Below are 19,508 nucleotides of genomic sequence, written 5' to 3' on the forward strand. Positions count from 1 at the left end.
CTGGAGAGCCACGGAGTGGCCACCCCGGTATAGAGCAAAGAATTCATCTTCCTGAGAATTTCAGCTTTTTAAAAAAGACAAATCACGTTTCTGGCCTTGTTGACTACAGGGACAGAGTTGAAAAGAAGGAGGGAAAAGCCAACCCAAGGACAATGATGATGTTAGTTGCTACTTCCCAGCTCCTTATTTGTATGAAAGTTGAAAACAGACCTCAATCACTAAACAAAACAAGAACTAAAGTTTATATGCCCCTGTACCCTGGGGGTTGCTAACCTTTTTGGGCCAGAGGGCACATTTTAAATGTTGAGAGAGTGCTGGGGGCACCAGGCACAAAATGGCTGCCATGGGGCATGGCATAACAAAATTAGAGAGTAGTCATAGTGAAGCTTTTCCCATAATTGTATTTTCATATTAGAAAAGGCTTGATCTGTTAAATTTCTGCCTGCCATACAGCTGTCAAAGGCACAGAACCCTGTTTTTCCCCAATGCCAACCCCAAACCAGAGCCTAGGCTGCCATCCTATACCCGCTTACCTGGAAGTAAGCGCATTAAACACAAAGCGACTTACTTCTGAGTAGACATGTATACTATTGCACTGCAAATTAACTGTACGGTTCATTCTTAATGAGTTCTGGTCTTCAGTTCCTTCAAAGTAGGAAACATGCCTCAGCCTCTGTGCAAAGTTTTCACATTTGCCTTTGGAAGGTGGGAAGGGGATTCTTTAACATTCACCAACACTTACAGTATTGTGTAGTAGTATTTGTGGAAACTAATTTCTAGGCACTACCTGATCTCAGGCAAACCCAGCACAGGGTTTCCCTGCTTGCTAGGGAAAAAAGAAGGGAACACTGTGGAGATCCCAAGGACTAGGAAAAGAAACAGAAGCAGGAAAGGTGCATTAAAAGAGCAAACCAGCAGCTCTTTAGGATCCCAGGGATTCCTACTGCCTGGTTTCCAAACAACTCCCTTATCAATCACAGCTCTGACTTCACTAATTGTTTAACAACATTGACAGACTGGCTCATTTCACAGAAATCGCTCAGAAGGGTACCTGCACATTTTGCTCCAAAATGTTCTTTTTAGGAGGGCTAGAAACTTACTTTTTAAAAAATATGAAAACTCAGACTCTGGGCTACCGGCTGGAGCCAACACTGAAGGCCTCTGAGGGTGCCATGGAGCCTGCCAGCAATGGGTCGGCAACCCCTGATATATCTCTCAGATTGACAGACTATACTCTTCAGGATCTCCAATAATTCTCTCCAATCAAGAATATTGTTTTAATACAACACTAATTAATACATGATGACCCCAGACAACGATTACAAATAAGGAACTGAGGGGTGGATCCCATAATAAACCTTGGGCCACTCGAAAGGATTCTCCTGGATATGTGGGTGTATGTCCTCAATTACACTCCTGCATTTCTCTTTAGCCTCCCATGAATAGGAGAAACAAGATAAATTAAGCCAAACGTAATGTCAATCTTCCAAACACTGACTTCCTTATGTAGCTTGTAGAGTTTGGCTTTTCTTTGCACAAAAGCTGGGAGACGTCGTTGAAGATGTTTAAAAAATAAAAAAAGTGCACACAGCCTTAACGTTTAAAAATGAGAAAGAATAAACATTTATTCTAGAATGACTGCAGTTTACTAGTCTTACAGTGACTTATTTATTTATTTATTTATTATTTTATTTATATCCCGCCCTTCCTCCCAGCAGGAGCCCAGGACGGCAAACAGAAGCGCTAAAAACACATCAAAACATCATAAAAACAGACCCTAAAATACACCAAAAGAAAACAACTTTAAAAACACTTTTTTTAAAAGCTTTTAAAACATATTTTAAAAAGGGATAAAAAACATATTGTTGTAAAAAAAATTAAAAGTAACTCCAACACAGATGCAGATTGGGATAGGTCTCAACTTAAAAGGCTTGTTGAAAGAGGAAAGTCTTCAAAAGGCGCTGAAAAGATAACAGAGATTACACCTGCCTAATATTTAATGGGAGAGAATTCCACAGAGTAGGTGCCGCCACACTAAAGATCCGTTTCCTATGTTGTGCGGAACGGACCTCCTGATAAGATGGTATCTGCAGGAGGCCCTCACCTGCAGAGTGCAGAGATCGACTGGGTATATAAGGAGTAAGATGCTCTTTCAGGTATCCTGGTCCCAAGCAGTATAAGGCTTTGTACACCAAAACTAGAACCTTGAACTTGGCCCGATAGCAAATGGGCAGCCAGTGCAATTCTTTCAGTAGCGGGGTGACATGTTGGCGATACCCTGCTCCAGTGAGCAGTCTCGCCGCCGCATTTTGCGCCAGCTGCAGCTTCCAGACCAACCTCAAGGGCAGCCCCACATACAGCGCATTACAGTAATCCAGCCTGGAGGTTACCAGTGTGTGGACAACAGTGGTCAGGCTATCCCAGTCCAGAAACGGCCACAGCTGTCTTACCAACTGAAGCTGGTAAAAGGCACTCGTAGCCATTGAGGTCACATGGACCTCTAGCGACAAAGATGGATCCAGGAGGACCGCCAGACTATGGACCTGCTCTTTCAGAGGGAGTACGACCCCATCCAAAGCAGACAATCGACCAATTATCTGAACTCGGGAACCATCAGCCCACAGCGCCTCCATCTTGCTAGGATTCAGGCTCAGTTTATTGCCCTCATCCAGCCCACCACCAAGTCTAGGCAGCGGTAAAGGGCTTGCACAGCCTCTCCCGATTCAGATGTTATGGAGAAATAGAGCTGGGTATCGTCAGCATGCTGCTGACACCTCGCCCCAAAGCTCCTGAGGACCACTCCAAGGGCTTCATATAGATGTTAAATAGCATGGGGGACCTTGCAGCACTCCACAACTGTCAGGGGGCTGAAAGACAGTCACCCAATGTTATTCTCTGACAGTGACCCTGGAAATAGGATCAGAACCACTGTAAAACAATGCCTCCAATACCCATCTCACCAAGTCAGCCCAGAAGGTTACCATGGTCAATGGTATCAAAAGCCGCAGAGAGATCAAGTAAGAATAATAGGGTCACACTCCCCCCGTCCTTCTCCCGATAAAGGTCATCCATCAGGGTGACCAAGGCGAATTCAGTTCCATAACCAGGGCTGAACCCAGACTGGGATGGGTCAAGATAATCTGTTCCAACCAGGAGTACCTGAAACTGCTGCGCCACAACCCTCTCAATCACCTTCCTTCCTTGTTTAATAGAGGATCTTGCCAATACCAACTAGTTCTTGTTCCAGCAAAGCCGTGGGATCTGTCAGAATAACTAAGGAAACCAGCAAACTGGCCTTCATTAGTCAAGAAGCCAGAGCAAACAGAGCAGCATCTGCTGGAGCTATTTGCCGAACGCACTGTTCACAGCAGCCCAGCATATCTTGCAACCCGTGCCCAGGTTCTCCCAGCTCCTTCAATCCTCCCATACCCCTCACTATGTCATCCTTCCAGCAGGTTCATAAAATGGGGCTAATTGAAACTCTCTTAAAACTCCCTTCCACTTATACCGAGAACCCATAGTCCCATTTCCCCTCCTACCACCCATTCATTAGCAAGGCTCTGGGTTTTACTGCCCAATCAATTCCTTGCATCAGGCCAGCATGTGACACAGGCAAAGCAAACATGTAGTCCTAAGTAGCAAGGATTGCCCCTTCACAAGCCTCGATCTTTCTCTCTCCCACCCCTCTTGTTTGTTATAGCATGTTGTCTGCAAATGGGAGCCATAAACAATGTCGTTTAGCAGCAGCTGCTAAAGGGAATGTCACTTCCACTACCATTTTTTACAAGCCAGATTTAGTGCCCAATGAAAGGGGAGACCATGCTATTCATGTTTTTATCAGACTTCAGCACCAAGACAATTGTTGACTATCTTCGCATGCTCACAAACTGCCAGAAAACCAAATGTAGAGGGACAAAATCAATACAACTGAGGAACAGGTTGTGTCTAACTCTAAGAAAGAAGAGCCAATGAAGTTGCCATTGTGCTATATTGCAACTAGCACTATATTGGGAGAGAGAAGAGAGGCACAACTTGGGGAACATTTTCCTTGTACTTAATTAGAAGTCACTATTACAGCATTACTGTGGCCATGCAAATAGGGTTAGGACTAATCCCATGAGGGCTAGGACCACATCCTGTACAGGATGTGCTACGTGCATGCAGTACTGATGCATATGAACTGTAGGGGAGGAAAGCAAGATGAAGGCACACCCATCTGCCACCAAACCAGCCCCTAGAGAAGCAGGCCCTAGGAAAATACAGTGCATTTGCACACTCTGTATCTGAAATATGGAGTGTTTTACAAAGTGCTGATATGAAGAGTGTGGCGGCTTCTCTTCATACCTGCATTATACTACATTTATTATGTTTGATTTGTATGGTGGTGTTCAAAAGGGGCACAGTTTCCATAAGGACAGGGATATTTTGGACTCTCATCAGCTTCAGCCTGAAGTACAGTGGTTAAGGATGATGGGAACTCGAGTCCAAAACCTCTGGAGGGCCACAGGTTGGCCATCCCTGTGCTAATGACCACAGCAAATATAAAGCACATCCCCATTGTGGCTCAAGGCTGAGGGTGGCATGGAAGGGGCCCACATTGATGCAAACACTGACAGAATGCTGTGCACCATGAGAATAAAGTCATGACCATGCCATTAAAAAAGGAGCATTTCCAAAAGACCTCTATTGAGCTAGAGAGCACAAACGGCAGATGCAACAGTAGGCTCAGCTCAGTTGGTCATTTGCTCAGATGTCCCCCACTAGGGGGCACTGTAAAGCTCTCACAGCCCTTTCTATTCACTGACTCTCCATTCGGGACTAGAATTATGGGCATTTCTATCAAGTGTTATCTGAGAGCTAGGTAACCTGCTACCTTACACCAGGCTAAAGCAAATAACTCCCCATTCAGTTACTGCACCAGCAACTGCCCCACAATTATAAATCACAACTGGTATTTCTCTGTCCATCCCACAAAAATTGTATTTCATATCTGTTTCTTCCAACAACAACTGTGTGAAGGCTTTTCACAATTTCAGAAGACAGCCTTGCATAAGCACACGTGCACACACACACAAGACAAAAAGAGGCCCATGACACTTTCCAAGACTAGCAACTTTATTGTAGCATACACTTTTCTGAGCTAGAATCCACTTTGTCAGATACACAAAGTTAAGGAGAGAGTGTGTTATTTCTCAAGCCAAGAATGAGAACCAAACCAAACTACAGCAGAGGGTCCAGCACCACCCCTTCAGGGAGGCCACCTTGAAAGCAAACACTCAATGGTGACAGACAAAAACCTCAGTGACAGGCTCTGGCATTATTCATATTTTAGTTGCTGCTATAAAGCTAGACTTATTAGTTTCACTGCAATGTGCATAATTATCCATACAGCACTACAAAGGTATCAAAACTCAGAATGCTCACCCTCCGAGTACAGCAGACAAGGTGCAGGATTGCAGCTTCTTTCATTCATTTGCTTGACTGGCAGTGGGGAAGATGACAGAAAGGGCAACAAAACACTGTGTCATAACCTCACTGTTACAGCAGCATGAAGTGCATTCACACAAGGTGCTTCAGAGCTATAGGCACCTATACACACCCCATCACCAGCCAGAGAGCAATGAAGGAATTGTTTGCTACTAGTCAGTTCTTTCTGGGATGGATCTAGGGCTGGGGCCAAGCATTTGTTCCATGGCACATGGAGGTAACTGACTGTTCCAGTACCCCACGGCAATGTACAAAGGCAGCACTTTGCTCCTATGTCATTTGACTGCTAGTCTGGAGAAAATGGCTTCTCTGTTGATCAAAGGCAATTACCACATTGATGTGGGGCAACAGATTCCCACTGTGCTGTACAATGGAGCAACACAGTCAGTCTCAGAGGGAAAATAATCCCCCAGTCCTTTTACCTTTGTGGACTGTCCTGCAAGCATGATCCCCCATGTTACATAGGCCTGAATGACTTCAACCAGAAGTTGGGCATTTAGTGTCACTGGTCCTATGCTGTGGAATATGCTTCTAGCACAGATTCAGAACACATCCTCACTTTTGACTTTCAGACGTCTCTTGAAGACTTTTTTGTGCTAACAGGCCTACACAGCTGTTTAAAAAATATATATATTTTTAGTGGCCAGTCATTTTAATGATGGTTCGTAATGCTTTTAAATGTTTTGTGTTGCTCTATGCTGCCCTGATGTTTTGCAAGGGATGTTATATACATTCATTTATAAATAAATAAAGTTTGTGAATGAGCAAAACCTTAAGCTAGTATGGTGGGAGTGGAAAGTCATTCAGCACATGGGGGGCGTGGGGTAGACTGAGAAAAAGTCACACAGACTGGTATAAACAATGAGTTGGTCAACGGAAGGGATGGCACGGCCATCAGTCAACAGTCAAGTGACTCCTGTTCCAGAATACAGGCCATGGGCTAATCACTGTCTCTCAGCCTAACCTACCTTGCAGGGTTGTTGTGAGGATAACATGGAGAGGGCAGAACCAAGTATGCCACCTTGAGCGCCTGGGAGAGAAAAAGTGGCATGTAAATGTAATAATATAAATAATATGATTTAACCGCTCAGGTATCTTCAATGAAATAAAAGTTGAACAAGTACTTCAAACTCTAACAGCCTACAACACATGTCTCTCTGAAGAGTTATGATGAAGGTTGTAGGGCTTGACATATAAACCAGAGATGGAGAACCTATGGCCCTTCAGGTGCTTTGGACTGCAATTCCCTTCAGCCTCAGCCAGGATGACCAATGACATAAAGGAGGTACAAGGTAGGAAACCTTTTAAAACTTTATTATTATCTGTATCATTATCACAGAGTGGATGGGAGAGGGTGGAAAGGACTGAATTCAACACTTTCTGATGCTTGCAAACCTCTTCCAATGTATAAGTTAAAGCTAAGAGAGTTTGTGTAGAAAATCTATTTGTCGGCCTGTCTTTTGCTCTGTATGTGGTCACTAAGGAAACTTACAAGATCAGGTCAGCCTAGAAATAGAGACTTGGTCTTTTGAATGTGCGAGCAAGACCACAGAGCTGGCCCTCGGATAAATAGCACCTTCTGTGAGGAGTGCTTCCTGTGGTCAGCTTCGCAGCCACCCAAACGGTTTATGGAGCCTGGTGCAGGTGTGATGTTGGGGGCCCTGCTGCTGTCCCTTACATGGACCCATGCACATGTGTACAAAGCTGGGTGCCACATGCATGAATTATTGCATGCATGGACTACATGTGAACAGTCTCACCAGCAGCTCCTCCTGGCCCGGGGATCATGCAGAATGACAGCCATGCCTCATTATTTCTTATATGGGGATGTCTCAGCCACTGTGCTACAGTTTGCACAAGCCAAAGCTCAAAAAGCCACATTCTGAGCAGTAGCAGCGCACTATGCAACGCAGCAGAACTATCACAGGTTTTACTTTTAATATTTTTTATTTTGTAGTAGTTCCTATATTTTGGTAAGCATTCTCTATTTTAGAATATATATTATTTTTATCTTTAAGAATAAATAAAAATAATGAATAAAAAGGCATCCAGCTGACTGCTTATAACTTATGGCTTTATTTTGTTATTTCTACAGTGCTTGTAGTATGGAAATGCTAAGTGCTTGGTAACATTACCTCAAAGTAAAGCCGTGTTCCACTGATATTTACCTAGCACAAATGATATCAAAGTGGAAATTGAAAAAGAAAAGTAATTGAAGGAAGGTCATTTTTGCAGTTAGCACCCAAACAAACTGTAGAACCCTGGGGGGGGGGATTACAGACACTTATTTTTTGCCATCCTAGCAGACAGCACATTAAAAAAACACAGCCACAGAGCACTGCTTGGCGCTCCCTCAGCTTGATACCCAGGCCTACCCAGCTCACCCACTCCTAAGACCAGCTCTGACCACAGTAATTAATTTGTCAAGACAGCACTATCATACAACCAGTTTTAGAACCAGAAGTTATATACAACAATTCAGAACTGCCCTCTATGGAGTCATTTCAACCAAGAATCACTTATTTTTAAAATTGATTGGAAAAATAATTTTTGAAAAGCAGCAAAAGACTTATTTCCAGACCACTTCTCAGCCTATAGTTCTCAAAGCTGTTAATACATATAAATATAAAATACTACCCTGTTAAACCATAATCATTAAATAATAAAATCCAAGAAAACAGCTAGTACTAAATTTCTCATTTCAGAAACGTAACACCTGATACTAACTCAGGATGGGACTTGGCAGGGCAAATATCTGATAAAGACCAATTTTAACCAAACCAAATGCACCACACATATAGCGATATTTTGTGTTTTTTTCTTTTATTTAAAGAATTATATTCTGCCTCTCTTTCAAAGAACAAAAAATACATCAACCTGGACTGCTTACAGACACAAAACAATGACTTAAAACCCCACACTATAAGGCCCACAAATCAAATTTGCCAAATCCCCAAGTCTTGACAGAAAAGGCTCGTTTTCACTATATGCCAAAAGCAGCATAATTAAGAAGCCAGACAGGCCTCCTTCCTAGAGAGAACATTTCCCAACAAGGGTGTCACTACAAAAAAGACACTGCCAAACTGAGTGGAGGGAGAATCATACATTCAGCTAAACATGTGGGGAGATGAACACAGGAGGTACCAGTCCTTAGCTCAGGCACCATTTTGTGAAAAGCAGAGCACAAAGACCATTTTTATTCTCTTCTGTACTCAGGGCTTACGTTCCTACTCATTTGTTCATATTACACTTCATGTATCAGAGTGATAAAGTGGGTTCTGACCCACAAAAGTCTGTGTCACAAGGAGTTTGTTAGACCACATCCTCACCATACATTTAAAGTAGTATCATACCACTTTAAACAGGCATGGCTTCCCCCAAATAATCCTGGGATCTGTAGTTTGTTAAGAGGGCTGAGAGTTGTTAGAAGACCCCTATTTCTCTCACAGAACAATTCCCAGAGTTCTCTAGAAAGAGGGACTGAGTGTTGAACTACTCTGGGAATTAGTCTTTATGATGTCACAAGATTTATTAATTTTGCTGCAACAGATTAACACAGCTAGTCCTCTGAAATTTCTTGTAAAATATGGCAAGGCTTCACTGCCGCCAAATGATGCACAATCAAAATGTGGAGGAACCTTGAACAAACCACCAACCATCATGAGGGGAATTTCATCTAGCATGGTTTAAGCATTTCCATACTATGCTCAACTTTGCATCTAGGACAGGAATGGGGAGTCTGTGACCCTCAGGATGTCCCTAGACCACAGCTACCATCACCAGTGAACCTTGGCCATGCTGGCTAGGATGATGATAGTTAGTCCACCAACATCTGGAGGGCCACAGGTTAACTACCTTAATCTAGGAAGTCCAAAGGGCAGGAATATATTACTTCATTAGCATATTACCACTCATCATCTTGTGTTGTCCCAAAACTTATGCTATTAAACCAGGCTTCAAATCCCCACTCAGCCATGAAGCTCACTTGGGCTGCAATCCAATACATGTCTAGTCAGAAGTAAACTCCATTGGGTTCAATGGGACTGACTCCCAGGTAAATGTGTATTGGATTACAGCCTTGGTGACCTTGGGCCGGTCACTATCTCTCAGCCTAAACTAAGAGAACTGCAGAGCTCATTTAACTCCCTCTTTTTTGGTATGCAGTTTTAAGGATTTTATTTTTAAATCATGACAATAGCCATTCCCATTTTCACATAAAATAAAATGAGAGGTTTTTATATAGTCCTTCTTATGCACCTGAGCAGCTCTCTTCCATTTTCCCATAATCTTCAGCATACAAGTGAAGAGCTAGGATGCTTATTTAAGGAGAGGGCTCTGCCAAAGCTGTTTCCACACTGGGCATCAGAGGGATAAAGAGCCGAACACCTGATATGGAAGTGAATCAGTGGGCACAGCCAATGTTGCTGAAAACTTCACTCCTTGCTCAGTTGAAAATATGGCCCTCATTAAAAAAAATAGTTGTCAACCAGGGATTTATAACATATTGCTGCTGCCAATATGAACTACAAATCCCGTCATGCAACAGCGTGCCCTCTTTACCCCAAGAGTTGAACGTGGGGTTCTATTAACTTGTGCCTCCAAAAAGCTACACGTATATGATGCATCACGAAAGGAAGACAAAGCATTTGCTGTTTTGCCAGCATCCAAACAGTTCTCTGTACCAGGCGGAAAAGGCACAAAAGCCAAACGTTTCTCAAATTCCAGAAGAGGTTTCATTGCATCAGTATTGGTGTAAAGAATGCTACCAAATACGCACAGCACTGAGCTCATAAGCCACTCCAAGAACGTATAAATTCAAGACGCTTCTGTAAGAGAGTGTTTCCCTGCGGTGTTTTACAATCTGCACACGCGCGCACACAAGCATGCACACGCCTGCAGGGTACTGGTGTGCAAAAACTTCACAGGCACTGACTCCCGAAGCTGTGCAATCTGCTGTTTTAACAAAGGGACAGCAAAGGTCCGGGCAAGGCATTGTGTTAGATCAGTAAGGAGAGGAGGGCATTTCATACTGGCGGTCCGTGCCACGCCCAACACAACAGGCCCCCTGTTGTGTGCTTGCTGTTACTGAAGCGCCCAACACAACACAGGTGCGATCAACCATTCCTCCTCTCCCGCTACCAAGGCTCCGGCGCCCCAATAGCAAACTCAGGTTCCCGCCGTCACTCCTGGCCCTAGTGCAACTTCGGCTGGTCCCTACCCTACCTAAACACAGCAGCCCTTCCACCGGGTAGCGACAGCGTTAACGCTACTCCTCGGCCTACGCCGCACAGGCGACAGCCTCTCCAGCCCTCTAGCAACCAGGGGATCTGCAAAGGACGACATCTCCAGGGATCTTAAACTGTCAACCAATGTACGCGTTCGGAAGCTGCAGAGGAACGACACAGCCCCCTAATTCTATCCCTACAAGCCCCAATCCCTCCCATCAGAACAAAGAGCCGGCCGCCCCAGCTCCATCGCAGTCACCGCTGCACAAAGCTCAAGCGCCAGAGACGAGACGAGGCACGGGAATAGGGAACGCCCTCCTCCTTTCTTCCCACCCCCCAAGCAAGGCGCAGGGGCTGGGAAGAACCGCTGCTCCTACAAGCCTGCAGGGGAGATCCGTCCTTCACGGCCCGATCGCCCAACAAGGTTCAGTGCGAGACCAGCCTCGGCTCCAGACCCGGTTCTGCCTACGACTCCTCTCCTCTCACACCCCCGGGTAGAGCGCTTTCTCTCAGATACACAAATACAGGCTTCGTCCGCTCTCCGGTGGTAAAGGCTCCCGCAGCTACTTCCAATTCCTTACGCAGCCTCCGCCTCCTGGCGCGAGGAGCTGCCTCATCCCCAGTCGCTTCTCCCAGCGGGGACTGCGAACGACGACTGCAAATCACCACCAGCCCCCGCAGGTGCAGAGAGCGCGCCCAGCAGCCGCCTTACCTGACGGCACCCGGCCCCTCGACTCAGCCAGCTCGCATAGCCCGGCGCTGAGAGCCCCGCGGGCTGACTCCTCCTCAGAGGTCCCGGCTCGGGCCCTTCCTCTTGGATCCGCCTCCTGTTCGCTACAGCTGCTCTGGTTCCCAGCCCCTTCCCCCCAGCTTGTTCCCCGATGGAATCGGCCGCTCTGCTCAGCTCGTGGAAGAGCAGCAGCAGCAGCAACCTCCCCTGCCGAGGAAGTGGGCCCGTCCGCAGCAAGTTCCATCAGTACCTACGGGCAGGGAGAGAGGCTCGGGTAGAAGACCGTATTGCTCCTAAGGACTTGGTCCCTCCGGAGGGCTTCCCACGGCTGCGCCCGTAATACGCCAAAAGCACGCGCCTTTAGATCTCGGAGTTGGGGGACTGTTCGCCGGACACCGACCGGCCTGGAATGCGCACACGTGAAAAGAAGCACGGAGGAGAAGTACCAAAAGCACCCGGCGGGAGACATCGCATATCAAGAGTTGCCTTATTCTCAAGACCAAGCTTGTGAAATTGCTCTCAGTTCAACATTCCTCAGCTCCCAGTTAAAAGTCTAAGGCTTTTAACGGGAGTGTTGCAGGCAGGACATAATCAGGCGCAAAAGCAGGGATGAAAAATGCATCGCAGGCTTGTTACACAGCTGTTAAAGGCACAAAAGCCCTTTCAGGAAAAAATAGAATGTTGGCAGCCCTCTCCTGAGGGGGACAGAATTCAAGGCTAATTGTGAAAAACATCTGAAGGGAACACAATTCCACCCACCCCAGCATTACAAAAATCCTGTGAGGAGAACACAACCCCCCCCCCACACACACACAGTTCCAGGCCTTTGGGACGTTATGACATCAGGTGTGGAGGTGACTTCTGCCTGCCCCACATTTCCAAATTGCTACTTTCTTTCTCTTATTCCGAATCTGTGAATGGAGCATAATTCCTTTCACTTCAATAATAATCTTTGACAAGTTCAATGTCCTCATTGTCAACTTAATAGTTACATAAATCTTCTGTTGTCATTACTTTAGTCTTTTTGACATTCAACTGTAGTCCTGCTTTTGTGCTTTCCTCTTTAACTTTCATCAGCATTCGTTTCAAATCAGTACTGGTTTCTGCTAGTAGTATGGTATCGTCTGCATATCTTAAATTATTGATATTTCTCCCTCCAATTTTCACACCTCCTTCATCTTGGTCCAATCCAGCTTTCCGTATGATGTTCTGCATATAGACTAAACAAACAAGGTGATAAAATGCACCCCTGTCTCACACCCTTTCCAATTGGGAACCAATCGGTTTCTCCATATTCTGTCCTTACAGTAGCCTCTTGTCAGGACAATCAGATGCTGTGGCACCCCCATTTCTTTTAAAGCATTCCATAGTTTTTCATGATCTACACAGTCAAAGGCTTTGCTGTAATCTATAAAGCACAGGGTGATTTCCTTCTGAAATTCCTTGGTCTGTTCCATTATCCAACGTATGTTTGCGATATGATCTCTGGTGCCTCTTCCCTTTCTAAATCCAGCTTGGACATCTGGCATTTCTGACATCTGATAAGAGCCTTTGTAGAATCTTGAGCATTACTTTCCTTGCATGGGATATTAAAGTAATAGTTTGATAATTACTGCATTCCCTGGGATCCCCTTTCTTTGGAATTGGAATGTATATTGAACACTTCCAGTCTGTGGACCATTGTTTAGTTTTCCATACTTATTGAAACATTTTTGTCAACATTTGTACAGATTCAGTCTCAGTAGCTTGTAGCACGTCTATTGGTATGCCATCTGTTCCTGGTGATATGTTTCTTCCAAGTATTTTAAGAGCAGCTTTCACCTCGCATTCTAAAATTTCTGGTTCTTCATCATACGGTTCCTCCATGAATGAATCTGTCATCTTGGCATCTCTTTTATAGATTTCTTCAGTGTATTGCTTCCATCTTCCTTTTATTTCATCTTGGTTAGTCAGTGTGTTCCCCTGTTGATTCTTCAACATCCCTATTCTTGGTTTAAATTTCCCTTTCATTTCTCTAATCTTTTGGAATAGGGCTCTTGTTCTACCCTTTTTGTTGTCCCCTTCTATTTCTATACAATAACTATTGTAACGGTTCTCTTTGTTCCTACTGTACATACTAGTTGCTGTATTATTGTTCCATTTAGGGTTCTGACTGTGTTTCTATCTCCTTTTGCTTTTGCTTCTCTCTTTATCCATTTTAAGAGTTTCTTCAGTCATCCATTGAGGTCTTTCTCTCATTTTAACTAGAGGTATTGTCTTTTTCCATTCTTCCCTTATAACGTCTCTTCTGGTTCTTCTGGTTCTTTGTCAGCTAAGTTTAAAGCCTCAAATTTGATCTTTATATTCTTCTGGGATGTTATTTAAATTGTATTTTGGCATTATGATTGCTTTGTTGTTCTTCTTTAGCTTTACTCTGATTTTCGATACAACTAGTTCATGATCTGTACCGCAGTCTGCTCCTGGTCTTGTTTTCAAAGAAAGTGTGGAACTTCTCCATCTTCTGCTACCAATTATATAATCAATTTGATTCCTATATTGACCATTTGGTGATGTTCACGTGTACAGTCATCTTTTCAATTGCTAAAAAAATGTGTTCACAAGAAACAAATTACTGGCTTCACAGAATTCAATGAGTCTTTCTCTTGCTTCATTTCTGTCTCCTAAGCCCCATTTCCCCACAATTCCTAGTTCTTCTCTGTTCCCTCCTTTTGCATTCCAGTCCCCCATGATTATCAGCAGATCTTGTTTTGGTGTGTGATCAATTCTTCCTGTACTTCTGCGTAAAATCTCTCCAATTCCTCTTTTTCTGTGTTTGCCGTAGCATAGACTTGGATGATGGTTATGTTAATAGGTTTCCCATTTAATCTCATTGGTATCACTCACTCAGACCTTGCATTGTAGTTCCTAATTGCTTTTGCTACATCACTTCTCACTATTAAAGTAACCCATTTCTTCTTAAGTTCTCGTTTTCTGCATAAAATATTTTGTAGTTGCCTCATTGAAAATGTCCCATTTCCGTCCCTTTTAATTCACTCGCACCAAGTATTGTCATGGTGATATGTTCAATTTCTTTCTTGACAATTTCTAACTTTCCCTGGTTCATGCTTCTCGCATTCCATGCTCCTGTTTTGTGCATCGTACAACTCCAGACTCTCCTCTCGCATCTGTGCACATCATCCTCTGGGCTTCCGGCTTTGACCCAGCTGCATCATTAGTCACAGCTCTACTCGTATTTGTCTTTTGTTCTTCCTCAGTCGCTTGGTGAGTGCCTTCTGACCTGGGGGTCTCATCTTCCAGCACTATCTCGTATTCAGAGGTCGTTTGCCATTGCCTTCCTCTGACTTTGGATGCATCTTAGTCTGGTGTCTCAGCTTTGACCATTCCGCCTTTGGTGCCCTGCTAGGAGTCTAGCCTCTTGGTCTAGACTCCGGATGGCATTGCTCTCAGCTTCTTCAACACTCTCAAACCCCCTGACCACGTTAAGGTGTGCATCCTAAAGGGGGAGTCTTTATTTTTAGGCCCTTAAAATTGTGAGCATCTGTACATCTGAGTCTAGTAGCCTCCTGAAGATGGAATCTCACTGCTTATATATAATGTGATTAAGTGTGGAGCACTGTTGGCATGAGATGAATATTTGTCACTCCCAATCTGAGCAATGGGGGGAAAGAACTGTATGTACCTCCTTTAATCCTGCTTACGTGTTCTAATGACTGTCTCTGCCCTGCATCTGTTTCAACATGTTTTGGTTACAATTGCACGTTTGGGCTGCCTGTGCTGAGATTGTCATATGAACAAATTCCACTCCCATCTTATTCAGCCTTATAGGAGGCTTGTTTATTATGGAGCTGGAAGCTATGTGCTTTCTGGCAAGAAAGCTGCTGCTGCCTCAAAGAATCCACTCAGAGCACCTGGCCAAATGTAATGGGCTGCCCAGTGGGCGTGCTATCCACTGCCACCTTGTGTCACTGAAGGGACATCGCAACACAGTTTTCCATCCCCAAGCAGAGGTTGCTTTGAACAGGGGTGAGTGTATTAGGAAAATTTGAACAAGATAAGATCAGAGGCTTTAACTGGTCCAAGACTGAATAAACCATGTAGCCGCTAGTATAAGATACCTTATGTCACAATCAGGGGTGTAGTAATCCAAGGTTTTAGACCCTTAACTTTTTGGGGAGCCAGGTCCCAGCAGAGTCTCTATGTCTCCAGCGTCCTATGAGCCAACCAGCATGAAAGGGAAGTGCGTTAGCCACTAGGAAGAAGCCCAATGAGTTTCAATTGCAAGCAAGCCTTTATTAGTTCTTACTTCAAAAAGCCAAGGCAAATTGTGGAGAGTGTGAATTCTGTAACTGCAGAAGAAGAGACAGTGAATTCTAAGGATAGCATCCCATCTACATCATCAAGCAGTTTGGTAGTAGCAAGAGAGAAACATAGACACTAAATTCAGTAATTCAAGCAATATCTCTGACAGTGAGAAACGACAGTCAAATGGTGACAGTGACAGAGAAGCAGAAAGCAAGCCTGGCCAGATTATTCTATAATCTTAAAAGGTTGTATAATCTTAGAAGGGGGTGTGGCTGTGATTATCACAAAAGGATCCTGCACTTCTGAATTTGCTACTACACTGTTGGTCACAATAGAGAAGAACCATGTAAAAACAATAAAAGCCAGATCCTGAAAGCTACATTGAGGTAAATAGCTACAATTCCTAAACAGTATTACTTTAATTTACAAGTAGTGCATCTACACCGCAATCCTATACACCCCTACATAGCAGTAATGACTGAGAGCACAGTCGTTCATGCATTCATTTACTGCTTTTAGAAGTATATTACCTGCCCTTCACCATAAGATCCCAGTGTGAGTTACAACCATATAATCTCATAAAATTAGAATCCAGTAAAACAGTTCAAAATAAACCAAAGGAATGTATATCAAACAATAAAGGTGGGCCCACAAAAATAACACAAACCTTAACTATGAAAGGTATATGTTCCACTGCTATCTATCATTTCTTTATTGCTTAATGAAGATTTACTGCAATTATAGGCAGGCATGCCTAATTAAAAAGGTATTAATTAATTCCTCCTGAGTGATTTTTATTCTGATTTTACTGATATTTTAATCTTTTTGTAAATTTCCCTGGGTATTGGTTGACTGAAAGGTGGTGTCTAAATGTATGAAATAAATAAATATATGTCTGGGCAGGCATTTCCAATCAAACATCAGAGAAGAGCTACATAGCTTAGTTGCAGAACACATGCTTTACATACAGGTGGCCTTGGGTTCTATTACTGCCATCACCAATTGAAGTGATTTTAGGTGACAGACTGAGAAAGTCCTATGCTGGAGATCATGATTGCTGCTGCTTGGTGAAGTATTGATACCAGTAATATAGGGCAGCTGCAGCATGAACAGTGGATATTTGTACTGTTCAATGGGATTGAAAATACTCTATGCTACAGAGCAGAAATTCTGTGACCTGTATATATTAAGAACATTTAAATTACACGTGTGTTTATTTTTGGCATACAAGCAAATTTTGCCAGGTTATCTCCAGTGATGGTGCCTGTGTCTATGAATATTCTAAAGCACAACAGCACACAAAAGAAAGAAAGAATACCGGTACATAAGAAGAGCCTTTTGGATCAGGCCAATGGCCCATTTGGTCCAGCATCCTGTTCACATAGTAGCCAACCAGACAGAGCCTATGGGAAGTCTGCAAGCAGAACCTGAGTGCAAGAGCACTCTCCCCTCCCCTCCTGCAACCACCATAGCTAGCAGCCACTGATAGCCTTATCTTCCATGTATGTCTATTCCCTCTTTTAACGCCATCCACATTAGTGGCCATCACTGCCTTTGAAGATTGCTGGTACTATTTGCAATGAATACAGAGAGGGAGTTTAATTGATTCTTTATAGGTTTGAGGCAGAATGAGACAAAACAGTTAAGACAACTAACGACTTAACAAAAAACATATTTTGGTCTCCCAGGTGGGTTGACTGCAGGGGACAATTAAAGAATAGTTTAACTGTGAAAGACCAATCCAAACTGTGTTTGCATTTTTACAGATTTGTAGGGCAGGGAGAGAGGGAGGGCTGGAGAGGGGAGGAAAGGGAAAGGGGCGGGAGGGGATAACAGGTTTGATCATTTGCATGCTTATTGAGTTCAGCTCTGTCAGGAGAATAGGAGTTTCATCACCCTTCATAAACTCAACTTCCCAGGATTCTTTCAGTGAAGTCATGACTGTCTACAGTGGAATAAATGTCTGGCATAGGTGTGGCCCCCTGATTAGCCAAGTCAAACAGTTGTTAGTCTGGCTTTTAGAATACTGACAGTTAGTTCTTAACGAACATGCCTCTGCTATCATAGACTCCAACGTTAATTTTCTTTAATTAAAAATTAATCACTCATGTTTTAACTGTAGAAGATGAAGGTCAGAATATGATGCAAGGTCAGTAACAGGATTACAGGTACACTGTGAAGATGGCTGATTTTTAATTAATTTCAACAAATTATGAGACCACTGACAAAAAAAAGTCCAACGGGTCTGGATTATTTTACTCTTGTTTTAGACTTTGACGTCTGGATTTTCTCTGAGTCATCGACGTATCACCATGAACATTTCGAGGGTTGTTAAGCAAGCATTTCTGAGTTCAGGACTATAAATTTTGTAAGATTTTGTTTTGAAATGAGCTTATGGGAAGCAGCAGAATGGCATGGGGGGTATTTTCAGTTTAACTTAGTCGAATGTGAAAAATCCATGCTGGCCACACTATACAGCCACTCTTGAGGCTGTATAATATAGTCTTGTGTTTTACTAGAGATGGCATAGTCTGTGTTTCATTTCTATATTACACTTATGCAAAGGACAGCCATCTTTTCAGATTGTGTTACTTTTTTTCTAACTCACTTTAAGATCAAAGGTTTTACCTTTCAAAAATATGATTGTGACACCTCCAAATTACTTTCATACTTGCCAGATAATGGCCCACATAGTGTAATAAATTACCCATTTGCACTTAAGTAAATGTAGATATTGTTGCTGAGTTTGTACCAGGCAAAATTCCTTACTAGGAGAAAACTTGCATGGGTTTGATCATAATAATGTAATCAGGGTTATTTCTATTATTTCAGTAGCACTCTTTGGAACCACCAAGATCAATTAATTGCAGCAATCCCATATAGATGTTTACATGACATACCATTGGGTAGCACAAACCATGACAATGATCACATGGCAGGAATTCAGCAGCGAGCTCTTTGAGATTTCAGTGGAAAAATTCCTGTGACAAAGGCAGATTTCCTCCTGGAATTGGGTACATAATAGCTTTGCCATATCACAGTTGAGATACAACACAATAGTAACATACATAACATATATCTCTGCCACACACACATGCATAAACATTGGTGACAAAATGCAGTAGGGCCCCACTCATACGGCGGGTTACATTCCAGACCCCCGCCTAAAAGCAAAACCTGCTGAAAAGCAGAACTCCATTAATAAAATGGTGCCCGACGCCCAAAAAACACCGCAAAAGCAGAACAAGCGCAGTATGGGTGGGGCCTTACTCTAATTGAAAGCTGCCTTATTAGCGGGCTGCCAACAAGCAGGGCCCTACTGTAGTGGTAACACAGGCCCTCTACTGATTACCTTGCCACTAGAAAGTTATACTCAGCTCTGTTCCTACCAGAGTTGACATTGCTGCTGCAGCATGCTGCATAGGAGAGAAGAGGAGGAGAAAGAGGACATGCAGACCACTCCATCATTTTGGGTTCCTGTCTTGTTTTGATAAGGAAAGGAATGTAGGGGAAGTTGCTACCAGTAACTGTGATGTTCACAAGATACAGAATGGCTTTAAGGAGAGTAGTGAATAGTTACTCATTTGGAACAACAGTGGTATCTTCTGCTTAAAAAGTAATCCAAAGGCACAGTAGCACATAGCCCTCAAGAGTCAAATGTCTCCCATGGTTGACTGTGCTTCTGCCTCTGTCATTTTTTCAAAAGGTTTTTTTAAACAACAACAAAACAGCTTTCTACCAGAATGATTCTCTTAAAGATATAC

General features: G+C 43.5%; 1 protein-coding gene across 3 annotated transcripts in view; it reads right to left on the bottom strand.

The window, feature by feature from the left end:
- The window catches only part of RNF44 (ring finger protein 44), a 113,092-nt gene that overhangs the window by 78,047 nt on the left and 15,537 nt on the right, over window positions 1–19,508 (bottom strand). Inside the window, exon 1 of one of the 3 annotated variants that reach the window (XM_061617547.1) lies at window positions 11,697–11,717. The exons of 1 other annotated variant lie outside the window; for it this stretch is intronic. The gene's annotated coding sequence lies outside the window, so the exon portion shown is untranslated. Of the gene's footprint in view, window positions 1–11,424; window positions 11,620–11,696; window positions 11,718–19,508 lie in introns of those variants that run through there. One more of the 3 variants, XM_061617544.1, reaches the window with a different exon arrangement.

The sequence above is a fragment of the Rhineura floridana genome, chromosome 3, assembly GCF_030035675.1.
Source record: "Rhineura floridana isolate rRhiFlo1 chromosome 3, rRhiFlo1.hap2, whole genome shotgun sequence".
In the NCBI taxonomy this organism is placed as follows: domain Eukaryota; kingdom Metazoa; phylum Chordata; class Lepidosauria; order Squamata; family Rhineuridae; genus Rhineura; species Rhineura floridana.